A 26,112-nucleotide genomic window follows, 5' to 3' on the forward strand; every position below is an offset into this window, starting at 1 on the left:
CATAAATGAGGAGATCTATGTATGAAGAGGTTTATACTCACATATTGAGACTTGCTGGTAAAAGAGTGGGAGCATGTGGCACCGAAGTAGGTCTTGGAAAGAAGACTGGCTGGGGGTTTTTATGGTGTTTAGATGATTGGGCTGCGATGAAGGTCACACAGTTTGAATCTCTTGTCAGCACCAAAGAAGGGAGCAAGTCCCCTGCTTTCTTATTAGCTTGCCCAGATGTGAGCTAGAAGCGTAAGAAGGAAGGACAAGGCTTAAAATTTAATATCTGCAGTCAAACACCAAAATTTGGAGTTAGACAATTTATGACACCCTACTAGGCACATACGAAAATTCCAGACTCCTAGAATGAAAGTAGATGTGCAGGATTAACTACAGTTTTAGCACAGTAAGCTAGTTTTATCATTGAGGAAAGTTGTATACTAATGTAGGAAAGTAATTCCACCAGGTTCCCAACCACTAGCCAAGAGGCAGCTTGACAAGTAAGCCCTTTCTTAGGATCGAGTCTTGGGCCTGAAATGTTAACTCTTCTTTTTTAAAGTTAATTAACTTATTTATTTTTATTTTTTTTTTTATATGGAGCATAGTTGATTTATAATGTTGTGTTAGTTTCAGGTGTACAGCAAAGTGATTTAGCTATGCATATACATATATCTCTTCTTTCGCATATCCTTTTCCCGTATAGGTTATTACAAAGTATTGAGTAGAGTTCCCTGCACTATACAGTAGGTCCTTGTTTATTATCTATTTTATATATGGTAGTGTGTATACGTTAATCCCAAACTCCTAATTAATCCCTCCCCTCCACCTTTCCCCTTTGGTAACCATAAGTTAGTTTTCTAAGTCTGTGAGTCTGTTTCTGTTTTGTAAATAAGTTTATTTGCATCGTGTTTTTTGATTCCACATATGAGTTATATCATATGATATTTGTCTTCTACTGTCTGATTTACTTTACTCAGTATGCTAATCTCTAGGTCCATCCACATTGCTGCAAATGGCATTATTTTATTCTTTTTTTATGGCTGAGTAATATTTCATTGTATACATATACCGCATCTTCTTTATCCATTCATCTCTTGATGGACACATAGGTTGCTTTCATGTTTTGACTACTGTAAATAGTGCTGCTATGAACACTGGGGTGCATGTATCTTTTCTGCACACTATACACTGAAGTTCACATAGACTACTTCACCACTTTGAGATCACAAGATTCTGTAGCAAGGCTTTAGCAAAATTTGTTTCCCAATTTTGTACTTGCATAACATACAGCTAATAGGCCGTCCTCTAGAAGAGTTGTTGCAACACAGGAAAAACAAAATCAATCCTCAAATAGAGTGTAGTATACAATATTTTTTCTATCTAAGTTCTGGGCATTTTTAGCTGCGTTATCAACTTGTTGAACATTTTCTACTGACCTGAGTTGTACAGTGTGAGTGCTGCGTCAGTTGATGAGGGTCTCCTAGGAACAACAGATCTCTTTTATTGCCAAGGCATGATGTCCTTGATAATAACAGTGAATGTGTAAAATAGAGGTTTTCACCCTGCTTCCTTCTTTGCCCTGAGTGGTTGATATCTATAGTCATCTTCATGAATAATCTAATTCTTTTTCAAATTCTCTGCCTGAAGAGCTACTATATATATTTATATAGTATTGTTTCCCATATTCTTTAGCTTATCTTTTTGATAAGAAATTACTTAATGAAGTTTTAGAGTAAACTACATACAATGTGAAAATAGAGTTTAGTTAACTTACACCTGTGTTGTCAGTAAGTATATCAGTATGCTTTCAAGGCTCTTAACACTCTACTATTTAAATGCTATAGTTTTAAAATTCAATTATCTTTTGATATGGGAGAATCAAGTTTTTCATTGTTGTTGGAGCATAGTTACAATTCTTTTAATAAATAGGAGATTGAAAATATATGCAAGGTATGGCACATTTATTAAAGTAATTATACTCTGAATACTTAACTACAAATTTTATACCTCCCGGCTGAGGAATAAAATTGAAATAGCAAACATGCTATAATGCAATTTACAATATAATTAGCTATCAGTAGCATTATGTATTTCAAGTAACTCCATTATTAAAATGTTTATAATTTACATAATCAGACAAATAATTTAATGAGGTTCAGATAGAAGAGTTTTTTCCTATATAAATAAAGGACTGTTCACAAGTAGAAGTAATGTCTAAGTTTAAATACAGGGAATAGTTTGTGTCACAAACCAGAAGAGATGTTTAACCCAAATAAAGTAGAAAAATAAATTTTATCATTAAGGTATACTTTTTTTTTTACTATTATAAATGATTGTCAACAAAGGTAAAATGAAATGTTTTTATGGCTTTACAATTTGACCTTTAATGTATTTGATATTTATCATAAAATAATATAATACAGTTGACCCTTGAACAATGCTGGGGTTGGGGGTGCCAGCCCTCCTTGAATTTGAAAATCTGCTTATAACATTACAGTGGGCCCTCCATACCCTTATCTTCAGATTCAACCAACTGGGGAGTGTCGTGCTGTAGTAAGTATTTAGTGAAAAACAAATGTGCTTATAAGTGGACTCAAGTAGTTCAAATCCATGTTGTTCAAGGTTCAACTGTATTTAACTTAGTAATTAGAAATACCTTTAAAAAGTTACTATACTTTTCCTTTGGGGAGTTACCAAAAAAATCAAAAAATTTTAAATTATTTTGATTCCTTCTCTACTTATGTGTTATGTGCTATTATCAGTGCTAGAGTCCAGACATGTCTGGGAACTTTGAAAATAGAACATATAGGCTCAATAGAAGTCTTTTTGTAGAGGAGGAGTGACCCCTCCTAGAAGGAAACTCATTCAAAGGGAAAATTAGACTAGACCTTAAGAACTAGATTCAGTAACTCTTCTGTTTCAAAAAGAGGAATTCTGATTACAGTCCAGTGTCTGCCACTGGATAATTTTTTCCTTTAATTTTCTGATAGTTTGAGGTCAGATTAGGGCTTATATAAAGTGTAAGAAAACATAAGTTATGCTGAGACATCCTATCTCATTCCCTGGGAAACATTATAATAGTGGACTCTCAAGAAGTGTTCACTGTGAAGTGGTTTTTGAGGGCTCACGGCTATGATTACAGAAGAAAACAGAATTTTCATCCACAAAGGTAGTAAATAAGGGGTGTTGATTAGCTTGCTTTTTGTTCAAAGTGCAACTGAAATATTTCAAGACTCTCACAGAAGCAACTGTAAAGCTTTATAGGATCCTGAGGTTCTTGTGAGAAAGAGGTGTCATAGATAAAGTGGACTAATGTTGTTTTGACTAATTTGATTTCGTCATTATTGTTTCTTGCAATGCTATTCTGTTATAGTTACAGGTATCAACTTTTTGTCAATTTAGAGTGCTGTTCAGTCAGTCCCTTCTTAGTGTAGCTGTGCTTGATTGCAGGGCTGCTCTAGCACTGGGTAGAATTCAGGATATTTGTTGGACCACCTTTGTCCTTCCTTAAAATCTTTTAATAGGAAAAGAAATCAGATTAAAATCAAGGGATGCCTTAAATGAGAATGAAATCTAGAAGCTTTGTGTGTTTTACTTTTGACTTCTGGTCTTTTTGAGTCAACACACAGTACTTTGCACATCTTCCTCTAAATATTCTTATCTACACATTTATCTCCTAAGTTGTCATATTGAGCATGGATCTACAAACTATGGTCTACAGGTCAAACCTAGCACGTGGTCTATTTTCACATTACCATGGGCTAAGAATTGCTTTTACTTTTTTTTTTTTGCTTTTACTTTTTTTTTTAAGAGTTGTTTTTTAAAAAGAAAAGATCATGCAACAGAGACTGTACATAGACCACAAAGCCTAAAATATTTACTTCTTGACCAATAACAACAACAAATATAGTCTATTCTGGATACAGAGAAATGCCTTCAATAGAACTTTCAGCAATGATGGAAATTCTCTAAATGGACACTTTTCAATATAGTATTACCCAATATATATCCAATAATTCCAATATGGTATTCACTAGCCACATGAGTAATTACTGAACACTTGAAATGTGGTTAGTGTTACTGAAGAACTGAATTCGTGGTTAGTGTTACTGAAGAACTGAATTTGTAATGTTATTTCATTTTAAATAATTTACACTTAAACGTAAATGCCACATGTCAGTACCATATTGTGCAGCAAAGATCGTAAGCTACTAGAAGGCAAAACCTATTGGATACTTTAATGCAATGCTTATTAAACTTCAATGTGCATATGAGTCACCTGGAATCTTGGTAAAAGATTTTGATTTGGCAGATCTGGGTTGAGTCCTAAGATTCTGCATTACAAAGAATTTTCCAGGGTATATTGCTGATGCAGGTGTTCACATCATAATCTGTCGGGGAAAACAGAATACCTTGAGTCTAGTAAGTAACAAATTGTAGAATAAGTGATTTTGAAAATACTGTTACCAGGGATTCCTGTGAAGGAATCAGAAAATGATGGTAAGTGACATAATCATACACTTACCCTCAAGTCTGTGTATAACACTCACTGCTGAGCCATCTGTCATCCCAGCATTTGCTTCCTAAAGTTAAGAAATCTGCGCGTGGACTGGACCTCAAAGATATTTTCTAGGAATAATTCTGTGTGTGTGTGAGTTTGCTTGTGTTTGTACATGTGTGTGACAATGGTGTAGCCATTCGCTAATTGGGTGCTATTTTATATAATTCAACAATCATGATACACTGTGTTGTAAGCCATGAGTTCTAAGACAAATTAATATAACCTGGATTTATAAGAATTAGGGATATTTAAAATAATGAAGACTTACATTAGAGATGGTGATTAAGAACATGGACTTTAGAGCCAAATTGCTTGGATTCCAACCCAGGTTCTGCCATTACCAAACTTTGTAACTTTGGTCATTTCATGAAACTTCTCTGTGGCTCCAGCATCTTCCTCTAAAAGGGGAAGAATAGTAGTATACAGTCACATAAGGTTTTTTATGAGGATTAAATGAGTTAATACAGGTAAAATGTTAAGGTTTATTCTAGTCAATATTTCTCAGTTATTACTGGGCAATAAACATTGATATATTACCTAAGTATGTAAAATTATCTGAACAAAGTGATAAGAGTAAGAGCTGTTGAAATGTGAGAATCAGTGTTTAGCAGTACAAGCAATATGTCTGTATCTGTGATCCAAATGTGTTAATATAATATCAAATAGCATTGGAAAGACAGTATAAAGTATAATAGTATTAAATAGGATTATAATTTTATTTCAACTTATAGAATAAAATGACTTAAAACTATCTTATGTTAGTTTTTAATGACTATAGAATTTAAAAATGTATTTTCTGCCATGTTCTGATACTTAGCTTCATGGATGACAATTTTAGGAATATAACTATTTTCTTTTCTCACACCATACTTCGAAGCATATTATAGATAATTACACACTTAGAAGCCAGGAGGCATGAGTGCATCAAAAATATTTTATTACAAACTTGGAGACTTAAAGTTCCAAATTATAATTACAAAAAAGATTACAGATAGTGACAAGGGAGACCTTTTTCTTCAGTGTAGAACACAAGATTAGAGGTTGCATCTGAATACATTTTCTTTCTACTCTTTTTCCTTCTTTTCTCTTTTTCTTTTCTTCCTTCCTCCCTTCCTTCTTTTTTCCTTCTCAGCAAAGTTATTTAAAAATAAAAACAAACAAACAAAAAGAATTTATGAAAAATAAAGAAAATCAGAGGATGCCTAATGGATACAAACTGGGATACTAAGAAAGAGGTGGGGTTTCCCTGGTGGCGCAGTGGTTGAGAGTCCGCCTGCCGATGCAGGGGACACGGGTTCGTGCCCCGGTCCGGGAAGATCCCACATGCTGCGGAGCTGCTAGGCCCGTGAGCCATGGCCACTGAGCCTGCGTGTCCGGAGCCTGTGCTCCGCAACGGGAGAGGCCACAACAGTGAGAGGCCCGCGTAACACACACACACAAAAAATACCAACCCAAAAATAACTTTTGTGAAAACTGAATGCTCAAATTTGTACAAAGTGCCTAGGAGAGTACAAATGATTTTTGTTGTGAGAAAATTGTTGCCCCCCAATTTATGTTCTTTAACAGTCTCTAATGAAGAAAAAAGTATAAGGCTTATTTTATGTGACTTCAAAATTAAGGATAAACTTCTTTGGGTGGAAATTTTAAGAAGAAAACTTTGGGTTTAGTATAAAAGAACATTTCCTGAAGTTATATACAGACCAAAGATGCATGAACCTCATTAAGAAGTAGCTATTTCTATGTTTAGATGTTTTGAAACAGAGACCGGATAGCAACTCCTCAGTGGTGAAGTTTAAAGTCTCAAGGAGTACATACAAAGAGCTCTTCTAATTCTGCTGTTCAGTAAGTCTATGTGGAATTGACTGGCTCTACCTTAACATTTAAAATGGATTCCATGAAAATAAATATTCACTCTACGCAAAGCCACATTGCCTCTTAAAAGATACTGGGTAAGTTCAGGAGAAAAAAAAGCAATTATATAAATTACCAGAAAGATCTGTGCATAACAGCTTGTCCAGATAACCTGAATATATTGCTTATCAGATAATGGCAAATAAAGATTGTATCTCTCCCCCACTTATGGCACAATACAAATAAAATTATGCTCCACCTCCCCAGAGAGAAAGACAAACAGAGAAAGAGACAGAGTGACAGAGAGGGAGAGAGAAAGCATTCTGCATTAACAAGGTGGTGATTGGTGACTTTTTTAGTGTCTCTTGTACAATTAAACATGCTCTGGAGTCTCAGTGATCAGCTGGAAACTAATTTTGAAAAGCAGCTCTTCTGGAGTGTTTTTTGTTTTGTTTTGTTTTTTGAAAGACTAAAGTGTTTCAAGCACATTAGGAGTTTAGAAAGTCAAATAATATAATAACAATTAGAAAAAGAGGTGTTATTTAGATAAGGTAAGGTAATGACATTTAATGAAAACACTCTAGAGTACCCAGGACCATTGGTAGTAAAATTTTCACACACAAGAGCAAAATTCTATTACTCCCTTGATTCTTTCTCCTTCAAATTTGTTTTATAATTATATGAGAACAGTAGAATGAAAAAGACTCCTTCCTCAATAACTGTAGAAGTGGACGTCTTTGTGTAGAACAAAATGCATAAAAATAGAAGAAGAAGAATATATTTGGTGCTCAGGGCTTTCAAAAGACACCATACAGTAGTATGGAGAGATTGAACTTTAAACTTATGCAGCCAGCTCCCATAACAAACAGTAAACACTTATTAAATAATTCTTTGTACAAGATATTTTGAGTAGCACTCAGGGGAATATAAATAATATATTAATATATATTAATATAAATTAAATACATTAAATATTTATTTAAATTAAATAAATTAAATTAAATTAATTAAATTAATGAATAAATTTTATTTAATAAATAAATTTATTATAAATTTAATAATTTATTTAATTAAATTTAAATAAATTTATTTATTTAAATTAAATTTAATAATAAATTTAATAAATTAAATTAAATTAATTAAATAATATGTAAATATATATTAATAAAAATATATAAATATATATAAATAATATAGCACAACATTTTCTGCTGATATGTTTACAGTAAAATTGAAAATGACAAAGTAATCAGACCTGCTATGATAGGCATATTGTTTATATTAAAGCCTATCAAATCTCATAGGTCAAATATTATTGTTCCTATATTACAAATATGAAAACTGAGGTTTAGAAATGTTGTCATTTATCCAGACCTTCAATTAATAAGTGCTAGAATTTGTTCTCAAACTTAGATATGTCTTACTCTAAACTCAGAATATTTAGCCACTGGACAGATTCAAAGTGGAGAAAGTGATGAGTGCTAAATGAGTGCTGTGAACAGTACTGAATATATAAAAGACATAACTCTGATTTTGGATGAGCTAGAAAGTTTTCATGTAGAATAGAAAGCAGCATTTTCTCTATGAAAGATGATAGTTATTTAGGTAAGCCTAGAAGAAGGAATAGGGTAGATTTTTAGGAATTTGTAGAATTTACTGAAACATAAATATACATTAAAATAATTATCTGCCAATTCAGTGATAACATTGTTGAACATGAAAACTGGTTGGGAAATATTAAACCTTTTTTCAACTCTCAGACAACACAATAAAAATAGCTTCCATCTCTATGTCCAACAAAACCACCTAACTCCCTTAAACATAGAAATAAAATGTCTTTAATTTGCCTTTCTCATTCTAGTCTTTAGTCTACCTGGAAATTATTTTATGTATGTCACAAGGTAGGATTACAAATTTGTTTTCCCACATCATGATGGTGATTATTTAATAATGCTGAAGGTAATTATAATAATCATGGATAATAACCCATACATGTTACGTTTGCTAGTTGTCAGTTATCTTAATACATTACATATATTAATTTAATTAATCTCCACAAGAACCCTCCGAAGGAAGCATATAATTAGTGTCCCTGCTTTACAGAGGAGGAAACTGAGACACCTAGACATTAACTGCTCAAGATTACAAACCTGGTAGGTGCATTTCTGAGATTTGGATGTATACATCTGGCTCCAGGTTTGCGTCCTTAATGACTATAATCCAACCTCTTTTAGTTAGATAACCAATCACCTAGCACCATTTATTTTAAACATCTATCCTTTGTTCACTGATCTGCAATTCAATCTCAAATATTGTGTTTATATAATATGGATCTATTTCTGAGCTCTCTTTTCTGTTCCATTTATATATTTTCCTGTTGTTTCACTGATGTAATTCTGTCTTAATTACCGTAGCTTTGCAATAAACCCTGTGGTGAAGAAAAATCCACCAACTCTGTGAATTTTCTTTAATAGTACCTTGACTATTCTTGACTGTTTGTTTTCCAAATACGTTTTAGAAAAACTTTGTTAGGTAACATCAACAAAGGAAAAAAAATTTAATGGCATTTTAATTTATATATTCTTGAATCTATAGCCCAATTTGGAGATAATTGACATCTTTTCACTTTTAGGTCTTCTAATCTTTAAACATAGGATATCTGTTCATCCATTTGGTCTTGTTAGATCATGATTTGCTCACTGTCTCTTAAAATAATTTATGAAATTATTAAGGAGAACTACTCCAAAGATGATGTGTCTTTATTTATAGTAAACATTTAGGAGAACTGTCTTTTGGACTAAAAATGTGATGTGATCTTTGTTTTCAGATCCATGTTAGGATTTGCTTCTGATTACAACTTTTCAGGGAAATCTTCACTCCACAGACCTCCTGCTCTACAATGAGCAACTTTTATTTCAATCTTAAGATGAAAATTAGACTTGATTCTTACTTTCACAGAAATTATAACCCTGTGGAATTGTAGTTTTATAAAAAAAAATGGTCTTGAATTCAACTTTAGCAGGTGTTGAGACTGTGTCCTCATCCCTTGGTGTACATTGAGTCCTGGAGAACCAAAGCTTGTCAAGTTCATCATTTTTGTAGAAATGTAGCCAGAACAAAATTGTCTCTGCTACTGGGTTCCCACCTTCATTTAGATATCTTATCTCTTTAATGATTTTAGGAATATTTTGATAAATTGTTTAAATACTCCTAACTGCTGCCTTTTAGTTGTTTTTTGGATACTTAGCCACCTATTTTAATATAAACAAGACTCAATTTTATTTATTTAGTTTAAAATTATTACTACCAGCTCTTCTTGAATACCTTATTATAATTTTTCCTAACTTTTGTCAGTCATGTGCTTATGAGATCATTTATGTTTATATAAAATATACATATTCTACTACTTGTACTTTCTAGTGACATCCTTAAATCTTTATAAATTACTGATATTACTGTTTAATATGAAAGGTGTGAGGAAATCAGAAAGATATAAGATGACTATGGATATGAGCTAATTTTTAACAATAGAAAAAACACATATGGTATGTACTATACATAAAAAGGAAGCCTAAAAACAGAAACATACAAAATATTCATTCAATGATCTTGCACTGTCTGAAATCTTTGTTGTTAAAATAAACAAACAGTCAAAAGGGAGTCTCATGCTTTTAATAATTTTAAGGCCAAATATCAGTTGAATTATCCACATATAAACTTTAAATATGATAGATTTACATACAGGTTCATAATTAGAGACCAAGCCACTTAGTCTCTTAAAATTTAAAGAGATTGTGGAGATTATAGAGTTGAAAGAAAATATTCTGAGTTGCAGAAATGTATGCAAAGCTACAGATCTTTCAAATATGGTGCTGAAGATCTTAATAAAAATATATTTTTTGCCAGCTGTTTACAGATTTTCTAAATTACAGCAAACGCGTTGTAAAAAACCATGTGCCAGATGGAGAAAGGCTCATATTTCCTAAAGTGTTAATGAAGTTTAGTTATAGCAAGTTAGATACAGGAAAAAAAATATTAGTATAAGACATAATGATTTTGTCAAGCCAGCAGCTGCCACAATGAACTACTCAAGTGCCCATATTTGGGCATGTTTCCCATATTAGTTACCACATTTATCATATAATGAAATACTGAAAAATGTTGACTTTTGATGCAAGCCAGGCTTAATGTATGTCACTTATTTATAAAAAACAATTTTAATATAATGTGATATTGTATAACTACAATAATTCTAGAATGCATGAATGGTTTCATGGACTAATTTTTATTCATGTTCATGACAGAGTCACCATTTGAAAATAGTTAAAGGATTGATATGGATGAGCATACACAAAGAATTTTATTCATTTGGGTAATTTCAATGTATTTTTAAATGTGTTTATGTTAATATCTCAAATGTTGGAGATACCAGATAAGTTTTTTATTACACAAAAGTAGAAAATTGGCCATTGATAATATTGATACATCCAGAAACTCAAACTTATTCTCATTTTAATGTTATAAAGTTGTCTTCACAAATACAGTACCAACTTGTCTCAGTAATCAGTAGGCAGAAATATCTTCCTGAGACATGAAATGGTCTCCAGTAACATTGTAATAGATTGTAATATTTTTTCATAAACATTGGCATGTACAGTTATTAGCTTTAGCTTTGAAAACATAAAGAAAATAAAAGATATTTACATTGAATTTAGTAGAAAAGTTGTATTAATGGTAGCCCATATAGAAATTTGTGAAGTTTTGTCAATAATGTTTGTTAATACAAATGAAAAACTGTTTTACCTGTTCACTTAAAATGGTGCAAAACTAGTTTATTAAAACTAGTGGATATAGTGTGGTTAGAAAAACTGGTCAGAAATGGTTAGAAACTGTATCTGATTGAGAGTAAACAAGATAATGAGGCCTAAACTAAAATGATATGAAAAATATAATATTGCTTTCCCAAACCAAATACAACAGAATGTTTAAAGTATTACTCATGTTAAGTGATCTATTCTTTTTTCATTAGCACATAAAATTGATGAGTGGAGGGCATTCTGTAAATAGAGAAAAAAATCATTGACTACTACCAGTATGAGCATAAGGATAAGGATGTTCTTGAGCTTGAGTGTTGAGAAAGTCAGATTTATAAATCTTATCGTTTATTTAATACAGTTGTAAATATGTTAATTCAGAGGAATTTGTTAGTCTTTATAATGTCTATTTTTATTAAATGTAATATGTGTTAATATTTATTATGAAATTTATAATGGTTTTTTATTGAAAATCAGATTAGACCAGATAAACTATAAAGTCTTTTTTTACCTTTTAAATATATGTTTATTTGAATATGGCAACCTTTTTAATTCCACATATTGTACCAACCTAATAGATTAGTTTTCTAAGGATAGGAGTGTACTAAGATGAGCAGTGATGCTGCCAAAGCTCTACCAGAATATGTTGTTTGAAATATGTGATATCTAAATGTAGTACACTTTCCCTCCTCAAATACTGAGGGAAAGGATGTTATCCAAATTGGCTCCTTTATGCTGTTTTAGTTAGGTATGCTATAAGGAAACTTTAGAATTATTTATTCCCCTGTAATGCTTTAAGAATATACATCAGCGGTGACCACTTGTGGTACTGATCATATATGTGAACAGGTAGATGAAATATCTTTGGGCTCTACATTAAATCGCTCTTAGAAGTTACCTACCCTCATACTTAAAAGGGGTTAAATAGCTCTCCCTACAATCAGTTACTAGAGACTCCCAACTAGCATCATGGCTCAGGGTGGAGAACCAACATTTAATCTGGAAGACAGCTGCATTGTGACCTGACAGCTGCATTTCACTGAAGAAGGAAAATATATATCCTCTAATTTAGCAGAATTAAAAGTCGTACTTTTGGGTCTTCCCTGGTGGCGCAGGGGTTGAGAGTCCGCCTGCCGATGCAGGGGACACAGGTTCGTGCCCCGGTCCGGGAAGATCCCACATTCCGCGGAGCGGCTGGGCCCGTGAGCCATGGCCGCTGAGCCTGCGCGTCCGGAGCCTGTGCTCCACAACGGGAGACGCCACAACAGTGAGAGGCCCGCATACCACGAAAAAAAAAGTCCTACTTTTATTTCATCAGAAAAACTATATAACAACGACAATGGTAAAGTATAGATTTATACAGCTTCTTAGACAGTAGTTAACAAACTGGATATATAGTCAGAAAGACTGGCCTTAGACAACTAGGGAATGGAAGGAACTCTACTCTGGGCACTGATATGGAGATGGCATTTCAAAGTGGGACAAATGGATATTTATCAAAACAAAACCCTTACAAATTCAGTAGCAGCCAGGAACAAACAAGTGATTGCCTTTATTCAGTACCTAGAAGTAGTCTCTTAACTACATTAGATGAGCAGTCATAGAGACACTCAAGCAATGCAAAGAGACGAAAAAGGAATATCCCTTTCTCAACCTCACCATCAGGCATGAGCTCTGTCTCCTTTCTCATTGCTCTCTATAGGACAATTTCTGAACTATCAAAAATTACTCACCAAGGGCATAAGCTGAAGCTATATTCTTCACAAACATAATTTTTAAAGTCTTCTAATTAAGACTGTGTTTGTTTTAAAAGGCATATTTTTAGATTTTCTAATTTTGAGTAAAAATAATTTATATTTCAGATGGAAGGAAATATGCTAAATGTTCTGAGACCAGTGTTACTACTACTACTGTTATCAACCCTCCCGAGTTGGTCCCTGACAAGGGTCCTTCTGCCCAGTGTTGCTTGTGTCAATAGAACGAGACTGAGTTGGATTCAGAAGCAAAGGAAAGTTTTAGGAAAGCTTTATTCTTCCATCAGAGCATGGAGACATGCGAGCTCTCACTCTAGAGTTGACACTGTCCCCTCAGGTGACGGGCGGGGCTGCGTTCTAGGGCTCTGTCATAGGGAAGGGAAGTGGACAGAGTTCCTGCCTGGTGGACACAGCTGTGCTGCTCAGGCTCCAGAGAGCAGTGCCTGGTGCAGCGACTCTGCACACAGCCCGCCTCCACCATCTTGAGCTGAGTGTCGTGGACAGTGCTTCTGCCCACCGTAGGGAGCTGAGGTGTCGACGCAGCCTTTTCGCACTGGGAACTCTGGTCTGAGGTGCCGGGGCCAAGGCCTCTGCACACGACAGCCTATGAGCACATGAGACTAGACTAAGCACAAAGGAAAAGGAAAAGTTAGACATTATTTTATTACCCACTTTAATTTTTATTCCCAGTAATTGTTAATGAGCTTTGCCAGTGACATCAGTACTATCACTACTATTACTATTTAGTTCCCATTTATTAAATATTTGAAGTGAGTCAGATATTGCTTAACTTCAGCTGAATTCAGATAAATTTTAGAGTTTTCTGAGAGAGTATTATTAATATCAACAAGGTAATTTAATTGACATTCCCCGAGGCACACAGCTGAATAAGTATTTGCACCCAGGCAGGCCACCTTCAGGGAATGCATTTTATTTTTTTTATAGTTTATTTTTATTTATTTTTTTATACAGCAGGTTCTTATTAGTTATCTACTTTATATATATTAGGGTATACATGTCAATCCAAATCTCCCAATTCTTCACACCAGCCCACCCCCAGCCACTTTCCCCCCTTGGTGTCCATACGTTTGTTCTCTACATCTGTGTCTCAATTTCTGCCCTGCAAACCGGTTCATCTGTACCATTTTTCTAGGTTCAACATATATGTGTTAATATATGATATTTGTTTTTCGCTTTCTGACTTACTTCACTCTGTATGACAGTCTCTAGATCCATCTATGTCTCTACAAATGACCTAATTTCATTCCTTTTATGTCTGAGTAATATTCCATTGTATATATGTGCCACATCTTCTTTATCCTTTCGTCTCTCAATAGGCATTTAGGTTGCTTCCATGTCCTGGCTATTGTAAATAGTGCTGCAAAGAACATTGGGTGCATGTGTCCTTTTGAATTATGATTTTCTCTGGGTATGTGCCCAGTAGTGGGATTGCTGGGTCATATGGTAATTCTATTTTTAGTTTTCTAAGGAACCTCCATACTGTTCTCCAGGGTGGCTGTATCAATTTACATTCCCACCAGAGGTGCACGAGGGGCCCCTTTTCTCCACACCCTCTCCGGCATTTGTTGTTTGTAGATTTTCTGATGATGCCCATTCTAACTGCTGTGAGGTAATACCTCATTGTAGTTTTGATTTGCATTTCTCTAATAATTAGTGATGTTGAGCAGCTTTTCATGTGCTTCTTGGTCATCTGTATGTCTTCTTTGGAAAAATGTCTATTTAGGTCTTCTGCCCATTTTTGGATAGGGTTGTTTGTTTTTTTAATATTGAGCTGCATGATCTATTTATATATTTTGGAGATTAATCCTTTGTCCATTGATTCGTTTGAAAATATTTTCTCTCTTTCTGAGGGATGTCTTTTCATCTTGTTTATAGTTTCCTTTGCTGTGCAAGAGCTTTTAAGTTTCATTAGGTCCTATTTGTTTATTTTTGTTTTTATTTCCATTTCTCTAGGAGTGGATCAAAAAAGATCTTGCTGTGATTTATGTCAAAGAGTGTTCTTCCTAACTTTTCCTCTAAGAGTTTTATAGTGTCCAGTCTTACATTTAGGTCTCTAATCCATTTTGAGTTTATTGTGTATGGCGTTAGGGAGTGTTCTAATTTCATTCTTTTCCATGTAGCTGTCCAGTTTTCCCAGCACCACTTATTGAAGAGACTGTCTTTTCCCCATTGTATATCCTTGCCTCCTTTGTCATAGATTAGTTGACTATTGGTGCATGGGTTAATCTCTGGGCTTTCTATCCTGTTCCATTGATCTATATTTCTGTTTTTGTACCAGTACCATATTGTCTTGATTACTGTAGCTTTGTAGTATAGTCTAAAGACAGGGAGTCTGATTCCTCCAGCTCCATTTTTTTCCCTCAAGACTGCTTTGGCTATTTGGGGTCTTTTGTGTCTCCATACAAATTTTAAGATTTTTTGTTCTAGTTCTGTAAAAACTGCCATTGGTAATTTGCTAGGGATTGCATTGAATCTGTACATTGTTTTGGGTAGTATAGTCATTTTCACAATGTTGATTCTTCCAACCCAAGAACATGGTGTATCTCTCCATCTGTTTGTATCATCTTTAATTTCTTTCATCAGTGTCTTATAGTTTTCTGTATACAGGTCTTTTGTCTCCCTAGGTAGGTTTATTCCTAAGTATTTTATTCTTTTTGTTGTAATGGTAAATAGGAGTGTTTCTTTAATTTCTTCTCCAGATTTTTCATCATTAGTGCATAGGAATGCAAGAGATTTCTGTGCATTAATTTTGTATCCTGCAACTTTACCAAATTCATTGATTACCTCTAGTAGTTTTCTGGTGGCATCTTTAAGATTCTCTATGTATAGTATCACATCATCTGCAAACAGTGACAGTTTTACTTCTTTTCCAATTTGTATTCCTTTTATTTCTTTTCCTTCTCTGATTGCTGTTGCTAGGACTCCCAAAACTATGTTGAATAATAGTGGCAGGAGTGGACATCCTTGTCTTGTTCCTGATCTTAGAGGAAATGGTTTCAGTTTTTCACCATCGAGAATGATGTTTGCTGTGGGTTTGTCATATATGGCCTTTATTATGTTGAGGAAACTTCCCTCAATGCCTACTTTCTGCAGGGTTTTTATCATAAATGGGTGTTGAATTTTGTCAAAAGCTTTTTCTGCATGTATTGAGATGATCATATGATTTTTCTTCTTTAATTTGTTAATATGATGTATCCCATTGATTGATTTGCATATATTGAAGATCCTTGCATCCCTGAAATAAATCCCACTTGAACATGGTGTATGATCCTTTTAATGTGTTGTTTGATTCTGTTTGCTGGTATTTTGTTGAGGATTTTTTCATGTATATTCATCAGTGATATTGGTCTGTAATTTTCTCTTTTTTTTTGGTAGTATCTTTGTATGGTTTTGGTTTCAGGGTGATGGTGGACTCATAGAATGAGTTTGGGAGTGTTCCTTCATCTGCAATTTATGGAAGAGTTTGACAAGGATGGGTGTTAACTCTTCTCTGAATGTTTGATAGAATTCACCTGTGAAGCCATCTGGTTCTGGTCTTTTGTTTGTGGGAAGATTTTTAATCACAGTTTCAATTTCATTACTTGTGATTGGTCTGTTCATATTTTGCATTTCTTCCTTGTTCAGTCTTGGAAGGTTATACCTTTCTAAGAATTTGTCCTTTTCTTCCAGCTTGTCCATTTTATTGGCATAGAGTTGCTTGTAGTACTCTCTTAGGTTGCTTTGTATTTCTGTGGTGTCTGTTGTAACTTCTCCTTTTTCATTTCTAATTTTATTGATTTGAGTCCTCTCCCTCTTTTTCTTGAGGAGTCTGGCTAATGGTTTACCAATTTTGTTTATCTTCTCAAAGAACCAGCTTTTAGTTTTATTGATCTTTGCTTTTGTTTTGTTTGTTTCTATTTAATTTATTTCTGCTCTGATTTTCATGATTTCTTTCCTTCTATTAACTTTGGATTTTGTTTTTTCTTCTTTCTCTAGTTCCGTTAGGTGTAAGGTTAGATTGTTTATTTGAGATTTTTGTTGTTTCTTGAGGTAGGGTTGTATTGCTATAAAGTTCCCTCTTGGAACTGCTTTTGCTGCATCCCATAGATTTTGAATCATCATGTTTTCATTGTCGTTTGTCTGTAGGTATTTTTTTATTTCCTCTTTGTTTTCTTCAGTGATCTCTTGGTTATTTAGTAATATATTGTTTAGCCTCCATGTGTTTGTGCTTTTTATATTTTTTTCCCTGTAATTGCTTTCTAATCTCATAGTGTTGTGATCAGAAGAGATGCTGGATATGATTTCAATTTTCTTAAATTTACTGAGGTTTGATTTGTGACCCAAGAAGTGATCTATCCTGGAGAATGTTCCATGTGCACTTGAGAGGAAAGTGTAATCTGTTGTTTTCGGATAGAGTGTCCTATAAATATCAGTTAAATCTATCTGGTCTATTGTGTCATTTAAGACTTGTGTTTCCTTATTAATTTTATGTTTGGATGATCTGTCCATTGGTGTAAGTGAGGTGTTAAACTCCCCCACTATTATTGTGTTACTGTTGATTTCCTCTTTTATAGCTGTTAACATAAGCCTTATGTATTGAGGTGCTCCTATGTTGGGTGCATATATATTTATAATTGTTATATCTTCTTCCTGGATTCATCCCATGATCATTATGTAGTGTTCTTCTTTGTGTCTTGTACTATTCTTTATTTTAAAGTCTATTTTGCCCGATATGAGAATTGCTACTCCAGCTTTCTTTTGATTTCCATTTGCATGGAATATCTTTTTCCATCCCCTCACTTTCAGTCTGTATGTGTCCCTAAGTCTGAAGTGGGTATCTTGTAGACAGCATATATATGGTTCTTGTTTTTGTATCCATTCAGCGAACCTGTATCTTTTGGTTAAGGCATTTAATCCATTCACGTTTAAGGTAATTATCTATATGTACGTTCCTATCACATTTTCTTAATTGTTTTGGGTTTGCTTTTGTAGGTCCTTTTCTTCTCTTGTGTTTCCCACTTAGAGAAGTTCCTTTACATTTGTTATAGAGCTGGTTTGCTGGTGCTGAATTCTCTTAGCTTTTGCTTGTCTGTGAAGCTTTTGATTTCTCCATTGAATCTGAATGAGATCCTTGCCAGGTAGAGTAATCTTGGCTGTAGATTCTTCCCTTTCATCACTTTAAATATATCATACCACTCCCTTCTGGCTTGTAGAGTTTCTGCTCGTAAATCAACTGTTAACCTTATGGGAGTTCCCTTGTATGTTATTTGTTGTTTTTCCCTTGCTGCTTTCAATAATTTTTCTTTGTCTTTAATTTTTTCCAATTTGATTACTATGTGTTACGGCGTGTTTCTCCTTGAGTTTTTCCTGTATAGGAATCGCTGTGCTTCCTGGACTTGGGTGGCTATTTCCTTTCCCATGTTAGGGAATTTTTCTACTATAATCTCTTCAAATATTTTCTCAGGTCCTTCCTCTCTCTCTTCTCCTCTGGGACCCCTATAATGCAAATGTTGTTGCATTTAATGTTGTCCCAGAGGTCTCTTAGGCTGTCTTCATTTCTTTTCCTTCTTTTTCTTTATTCTGTTCTGTGGCAGTGAATTCCACCATTCTGTCTTCAAGGTCACTTATCCATTCTTCTGCATCAGCTCTTCTGCTATTGATTCCTTCTAGTGTATTTTCATTTCAGTTATTGTATTGTTCATCTCTTTTGTTTTTTCTTTATTTCGTCTAGGTCTTTGTTAAACATTTCTTGCATCTTCTCGATCTTTGCCTCTATTCTTTGTCTGAGGTCCTGGATCATCTTCACTATCACTATTCTGAATTCTTTTTCTGGAAGGTTGCCTATGTCCACTTCATTTAGTTGTTTTTCTTTGGTTTTATCTTGTTCCTTCATCTGATACATAGCACTCTACCTTTTCATCTTGTCTCTTTCTGTGAATGTGGTTTCTGTTCCACAGGCTGCAGAATTGTATTTCTTCTTTCTTCTGCTGTCTGCCCTCTGGTGGATGATTCTATCTAAGATTCTTGTGCAAGTTTCCTGATGGGAGGGACTCAGGGAATGCATTTTAAAACACTTTGTTACACAGTAACAAAATACTTGGTTTGCACAGTATCTGAACATAATTTGTTTGCATCTGGGTTACAGATAATACAACCTTATACATTCATGTAAGCTCCTCAAGTATCTAAGGAGTGATTTTATTCCTATTTTGTTCTGTAGACATAGGTAGAAATCATTCTCTGGAATTTGCTGGCCTATGTGGTCATTCCTGAGTACATCTCTTCTACCAACAGGCAACATAGTCTTAATTAATGGTTAAGAATACATTTCAAACCATCACTGTTTCAGATACCTGCTATGATATGGAACTCTGGGGGAAGCTATCCTATTTTTTCTTCTTGTCCCATATGCTAAAATATATCTGAAAATATTTCCAGACGTCAATTCTTGCTTTGCCAACAGAGAACATTAGGACCAACTCTTCTGTAATGTTTAGATAGCTTACTATCTGAGAACACCGATTTTGTTTCTCAGATTTTATAGAAGAAACTTGCCTGCACTACAGAAATACTCTTTAACTCATTTTTGATTATGATTAAGCATTTGTCTAATAATGAATTTTGTTGGCCTTTTTCCCCAGTTCCTGGGAAGTCACCTCTAAACTCTTGGATCTTCCTTAACGACAGAAGTGTCATTGTTATTCATGGTGGGTTCTGACTACACTTGATGGTTTATACTGAGGTGGCTTAGGGTGGGCCCCTAGATAATTTGTGTGAAAGAGATGACTCAGGATAGAGGCTGGCCATGGACCAACCATGTGAGGATTAGCATTTAAAGCAACATGATATCCAGATTTTCCTGGAGGTCTAGTGGTTAAGACTCCATGCTTCCAATGTAGAGTGTGCAGGTTCGATCCCTGGTCAAGGAAGTAAGATCCCACATGCCACGTGGTACAGCCATAAAATAAAATAAATAAAATAAAATAAAATAGTTAAATATATTTTAAAAGCTATTTCAAAATTAAAGTACATTAAAAAAAGTAAAAGCAACATGATATAAACCAGCCCTCTGGAGAGATGAGTGAAGCTGGAAATTGAGTTCAATAACATGACCAATGATCCAACCAAGCATCCTTATAGAATGAAACCCCAGGAATTCCCTGGTTGTCCAGTGGTTAGGACTCCATGCATTCATTGTTGAGGGCCCATATTCAGTCCCTGGTCTGGGAACTAAGATCCCAAGCTGCATGGCATGGCCAGAAGAAAGAAAGAATGAAACCTCAACCAAAACTTTTAGATACTAAAACTTGGGTGACCTTTCTTGGTTAGCAACTCTCTCTGTGTAGTATCATACATATACTGGGAGGTTGATGCTTCCTGATTCCACAGGGAGAGGGCAACAGAGGATTTGTGCTTGGAATCCTCCTAGAGTTTGCTCTATGTGTCTCTCTCTTTGGCTGGTTCTGATTTGTACCTATTTGCTATAATCAAACTGTAATCATAAGCATAGCTCTTTCTGAGTTCTTTGGGTTATTCTGGTAAATTATCAAATCTGAAGCAGTGTTGAGAACCCTCAAATTTATAACAAGCTGGTCAGAAGTGAGGGTGGCCTGGGGACCCCAAAACTTGTGGCTAGTCTGCAATGAGGGCAGTCTTCTGGAGGACCACTCCGTTAACCTAGAAATTCTGGCCTAACTCTGATTAGTTGGAGTAATCAGAGCAAAGTATTTAAATATATGATTTTACTTTCAATTTAAAACTATACCAATAAAATATTGTGAGATATTTAAGGATATTCAAATATAGTATAATACGAGTTTATGTGTAGTGTTTAAATATTACAATTATATTAACATCATAGACAAAAATGTGTATATCAGGTTCTAATATTTACAAGTGTTGAAGCCTAAGTGTTTTTGTAGCAATTTATCTTTAATTTAAAATTAATTTAATTTGCTTCATTTAAAATTGTGATCTTCATAATACCTGGAAGTGTAAAACTCCTAGAAGTAAATATAGGTGGTAACCTTCTTGATATCAATATTGATGATGATTTCTTGGATTTAACACCAAAAGCAAAGGCAACAAAAGCAAAAATAAACAAATGGGACTACATGAAACTAAAAAGCTTCTGTACAGCAAAGGAAACCATCAACAAAATGAAAAAGCAATCTACTGAATGGGAGAAAATATTTGCAAATCATGTATCTGATAAAGGTTTAATATTTAAAACATGTAAAGAACTCACATAATTCAATAGCAAAAATACAAACAATCCAATTAATTAGTGTGAAGGTTCCTCAAAAAACAAGAAGTAGAACTACTATATAAGCCAGAAATTTCATTTTTGATTATTTATCCAAATAAAATGAAAACACTAACTCAAAAAGATATATGCACCACAATGTTCATTGCAGTATTATTGGATATGGAAATAACCTAAGTATCCATTGATGGATAAATAGGTAAGGAAATTGTGAGATATTTATATATGAACAGTATTCACCCATAGAAAGGAAGGAAATCTTGACATCTGCAACGACATGGATGGACTTTGAGGGCATTATGCTAAGTGAAATAAGTCAGACAGAGAAGGACAAATGTAATCTCATTTATGCATGGAATTAAAAAAAAAAAAAAAAAAAAACCCCACGAGCCCATAGGTATAGAGAACAGATGGATGGTCTCCAGATTCAGGGGTAAGGAGTGGGTAAATGGGTGAAGGGGCTCAAAAGGCACAATCTTCCAGTTATAAAATAAGTATGTCATGGGATTGTAATGTACTGCCTGGTGACTATAGTTAATAATACTGTATTGCATATTTGAAAGTTGCTAAGAGTAGATCTTAAAAGTTTTCACCACAAGAAAAGAATCTGTAATTATGTATGGTGATGACATTAATTAGATTTACTGTGGTAATCACTTCACAATATATACAAATATTTAATCAGTTTTATGACTGAAACTAAAATAATGTTATATGTCAATTATACCTCAATATAAAAAAGGAGACCCTTGAAAACTGTTTAAGAACAGAAGTAAAGAATACTCTAGCTTCAGGTTGTTGGGTGCTCCCCTTGTTTCTTCCTTTTGAAATCTTGAAATAACTGACAGAAGTTATTTAAAAATAATAATAATAAAATTACAGAACTAGAACAAAACATTTCACAATTTGTATGGAAACACAAAAGACACTGAATAGCCAAAGCAATCTTGAGAAAGAAAAACGGACTGGAGGAATCAGGCTCCCTGACTTCAGACTATACTACAAAGCTACAGTAATCAAGACAGTATGGTACTGGCACAAAAACAGAAATACAGATCAATGGAACAGGATAGAAAACCCAGAGAGAAACCCACGCACCTATGGTCATCTTATTTTTGATAATGGATGCAAGAATATACAATGGAGAAAAGACAGTCTCTTCAATAAGTGTTGCTGGGAAAACTGGACAGCTACATGTAAAAGAATCGTATTAGAATACTCCCTTACACCATACACAAAAATAAACTCAAAATGGATTAAAGACCTAAATGTAAAGCCAGACACTATAAAACTCTTAGAGGAAAACATAGGCAGAACACTCTATGACATAAATCACAGCAAGATCCTTTTTGACCCACCTCCTAGAGAAATGGAAATAAAAACAAAAATCAACAAATGGGACCTAATGAAACTTCAAAGCTTTTGCACAGCAAAGGAAACCATAAACAAGACCAAAAGACAACCCTCAGAATGGGAGAAAATATTTGCAAATGAAGCAACTGACAAAGGATTAACCTCCGAAATTTACAAGCAGCTCATGCAGCTCAATATCATAAAAACAAAAACCCAATCCAAAAATGGGCAGAAGACCTAAATAGACATTTCTCCAAAGAAGATATACAGATTGCCAACAAACACATGAAAGGATACTCAACATCACTAATCATTAGAGAAATGGAAATCAAAACTTCAATGAGGTATCACCTCATACCAGTCAGAATGACCATCATCAAAAAATCTACAAACAGTAAATGCCGGAGAGGGTGTGGAGAAAAGGGAACACTCTTGCACTGTTGGTGGGAATGTATATTGATACAACCACTATGGAGAACAGTATAGAGGTAACTTAAAAAACTAAAATTAGAACTACCATATGACCCAGCAATCCCACTACTGGGCATATACCCTGAGAAAACCATAGTTAAAAAAGAGTCATGTACCACAATATTCATTGCAGCTCTATTTGCAATAGCCAGGACATGGAAGCAACCTAAGTGTCCATCGACAGATGAATGGATAAAGAAGATGTGGCACATATATACTATGGAATATTACTCAGCCATAAAAAGAAATGAAATTGAGTTATTTGTAGTGAGGTGGATGGACCTAGAGTCTGTCATACAGTGAAGTAAGACTGTCATACAGAGTGAAGAAGTAAGTCAGAAAGAGAAAAACAAATACAGTATGCTAACACATATATATGGAATCTAAAAAAAAAAAAAAGATTCTTAAAAAGCTAGGGTCAGGACAGGAATAAAGACGCAGACGTAGAGAATGGACTTGAGGACACGGGGAGGGAAGAAGGGTAAGCTAGGATGAAGTGAGAGAGTGGCACTGCCATATATACACTACCAAATGTAAAATAGATAGCTAGTGGGAAGCAGCCACATAGCACAGGGAGATCAGCTCAGCTCAGTACTTTGTGACCACCTCAAGGGGTGGTATGGGGAGGGTGGGAGAGAAGGAGACACAAGAGGGAGGAGATATGGGGATATATGTTTATGTATAGCTGATTCACTTTGTTATAAAGCAGGAGCTAACACACCATTGTAAAGCAATTATACTCCAATAAAAATGTTAAAAAATAATAGTAGTAATAATAAATTTAAGTGTTTCTAGGGGAGATGGCAGAAGAACTAGAAGCAGTTTTCACCTACCTGCTTTGGTGGAATGACACCTGCATCCATGGATGGGACAAAGGAGGGCATACAGGATTCATGGGAAGAACCAGAGACTTGAACAACCATTTATGTAAAGAAATCTGGAAGTGCCTTTGCTACCACTAAATCCTATGAAAAGACTTTGCAAACAACAGCAAAATGAACTGATAAAGTACCTTTGAATAGGAGAGAAAAGCTGCTAAAGATGCAAAGGAGTTGGTCAGCCCTTGTCTGTGTCCCAGGTTCCAAGAAGAGTGGGACCATGTTGAAATAATATATAGCATATTGGCACAGAAGGCATTTGGCCTCCGTGAACTGTGTGCCAGCAGAGTGGCAGAAATCCTTTAGAATAAAGTGCACAAAATGGAAGAAGTGAAGAATTTGAATTTTTATGCATTTTTTTTAGCATCATGACTTTGCAGCAAATTTTGTCCTCATGGACAGAGAAAGGAGGCAGTGTTATGGGTGGAGACTTTTGAGATTGCAGCCAAGTATGTGTGTTGGACAATGGAAAACCACCCACAGAACAACCCTTTCATATGTATGCACTTGTCTCACCTTTGTCAGTTTGCTGCTGCAAGAATTCAGGTTTCCGGGGAACAAAGTGCTGAAGCTGATTCAGAAAACTGACAATGTTGAGACTAGCTGTGCTCTGAGAGCCATTTTTCATTACGTGGACTCACTGACCTGACAGAAGAGTCAAGCCTCTTGGCGGCTGTGCTCCTCAGCACTTCCTACTGCCAACCTGCTGCCTTTTTTTTTTTTAAAGCAGCAGCCTCAGGAGGCTATTTATTTATTTATTTATTTGCTTTTTTGGCTGCACCTTGCAGCATGTGGGATCTTAGTTCCCTGACCAGCGATTGAATCCATGCTCCCTGCAATGGAAGCACGGAGTCTTAATCACTGGTCCACCAGGGAAGTCCCCCACCTGCCTTCTTCTCCCCTACCTCCCAGTCAGCACTCAGGTTTACGTTGGGACCTTCCTCACAAAAGTGGTGATAGTCTCCATATGAGAAGCATTTTTAAGGTAAATTCTGAGGATCTAATGTATAGCATGGTAACTATAGTTGATAAAACTATATTGTATAATTGAAGTTTGTTGAAAGTAGAACTTAAGTATTCTCACCAAAAAAAAAAAAGAAAGAAAGGCTAATATGTTAAGTAATGAATGTGTTAATTAACTCGATTGTGGGAATCTTTTCACAATGTATACATATATCAAAGCACCTTGTGCACTTTAAATGTATTATTATTTTATTTGTCAGTCATACCTCAGTAAAGCTGAAAAAACAGTCAAAAAAAGAAACATACTTTGCATAAGAGAGGACTACAGGAATGTGCCTTGATACACCCATCCTTGAAGGTTTACAGCACAATTTGGCTCTATCTGCCTATTATAATCCTTAAGATGGATTTCGAAGCACAGGGAAATGGTTTTGACCATTTCCCTTCACTTTAACTCTTCAAAATAAACAGAAAAGAACAGTACACTTTTGTGAAACCCCCACCCTATCCTAGTCTGTCAGCTGGCTAGACAGCCACTAATGTGATTTTATGCTTGATTTGACTGTTGAGGTGTTAAGAGGGCTCACGGGGTGGCCTGCCACCCTTGTCCCTTCTAACCTCAGTGGGGGGAGAGGGGAGACCTACCCAAGGGATTTGCAGAGTTCTCTGTGTGATGGCTCTTGGGTTGAGCATTAGCTTCATCTGTGCAGCACTACAGCCTCACTGTGGAGCGAGGCTTTATCGCATGTGACATGGAGACCAAAGGGTTGGGAGAAGTTCTGGAGGTAGGAACAAAATACAGGCCCAGGCTTTCTTACCTCTGTATACCTGTTGACATTAAGTGAGCAGTGGACCAGACTGGGGCAAAGGTCATGTTTAGACCAGTGAAGCTCAGCTCCCACCATGTCTCACTGGGTGGACAACTTCCACACTGCCCTCTCTGTCTCCAGTGTTCTCCCTGATGTGATGGGGCATCCCCATGGTGCAGGAGTCCTTTATTGCTCTCCCTGCTACTTTCCTGGTTTCCTCTAGGTGGGGCAGTTCTCCACCTTCTCTGGGGAAGAATTGGGTGGGAGGTTCTATAGACCAGCCTGGCTGCTCTCAGTGTGAGCCAGTTAAAAGCAAACGCAAGAAAACAAACCAAAAACAAAAACATAAAACATTTGGCAAGCCAGGACAGACGGATCCTGGGGTAGCCTCCTGTGAACTTTAG

At 35.2% G+C, this 26,112-nt stretch overlaps 1 pseudogene; it reads left to right on the forward strand.

Moving 5' to 3' along the window:
• The first annotated feature begins 146 nt into the window (after nt 1-146).
• LOC115849228 (ectonucleoside triphosphate diphosphohydrolase 6 pseudogene) lies at nt 147-26,112 on the forward strand (annotated as a pseudogene).

This window comes from Globicephala melas, chromosome 3, assembly GCF_963455315.2.
Source record: "Globicephala melas chromosome 3, mGloMel1.2, whole genome shotgun sequence".
In the NCBI taxonomy this organism is placed as follows: domain Eukaryota; kingdom Metazoa; phylum Chordata; class Mammalia; order Artiodactyla; family Delphinidae; genus Globicephala; species Globicephala melas.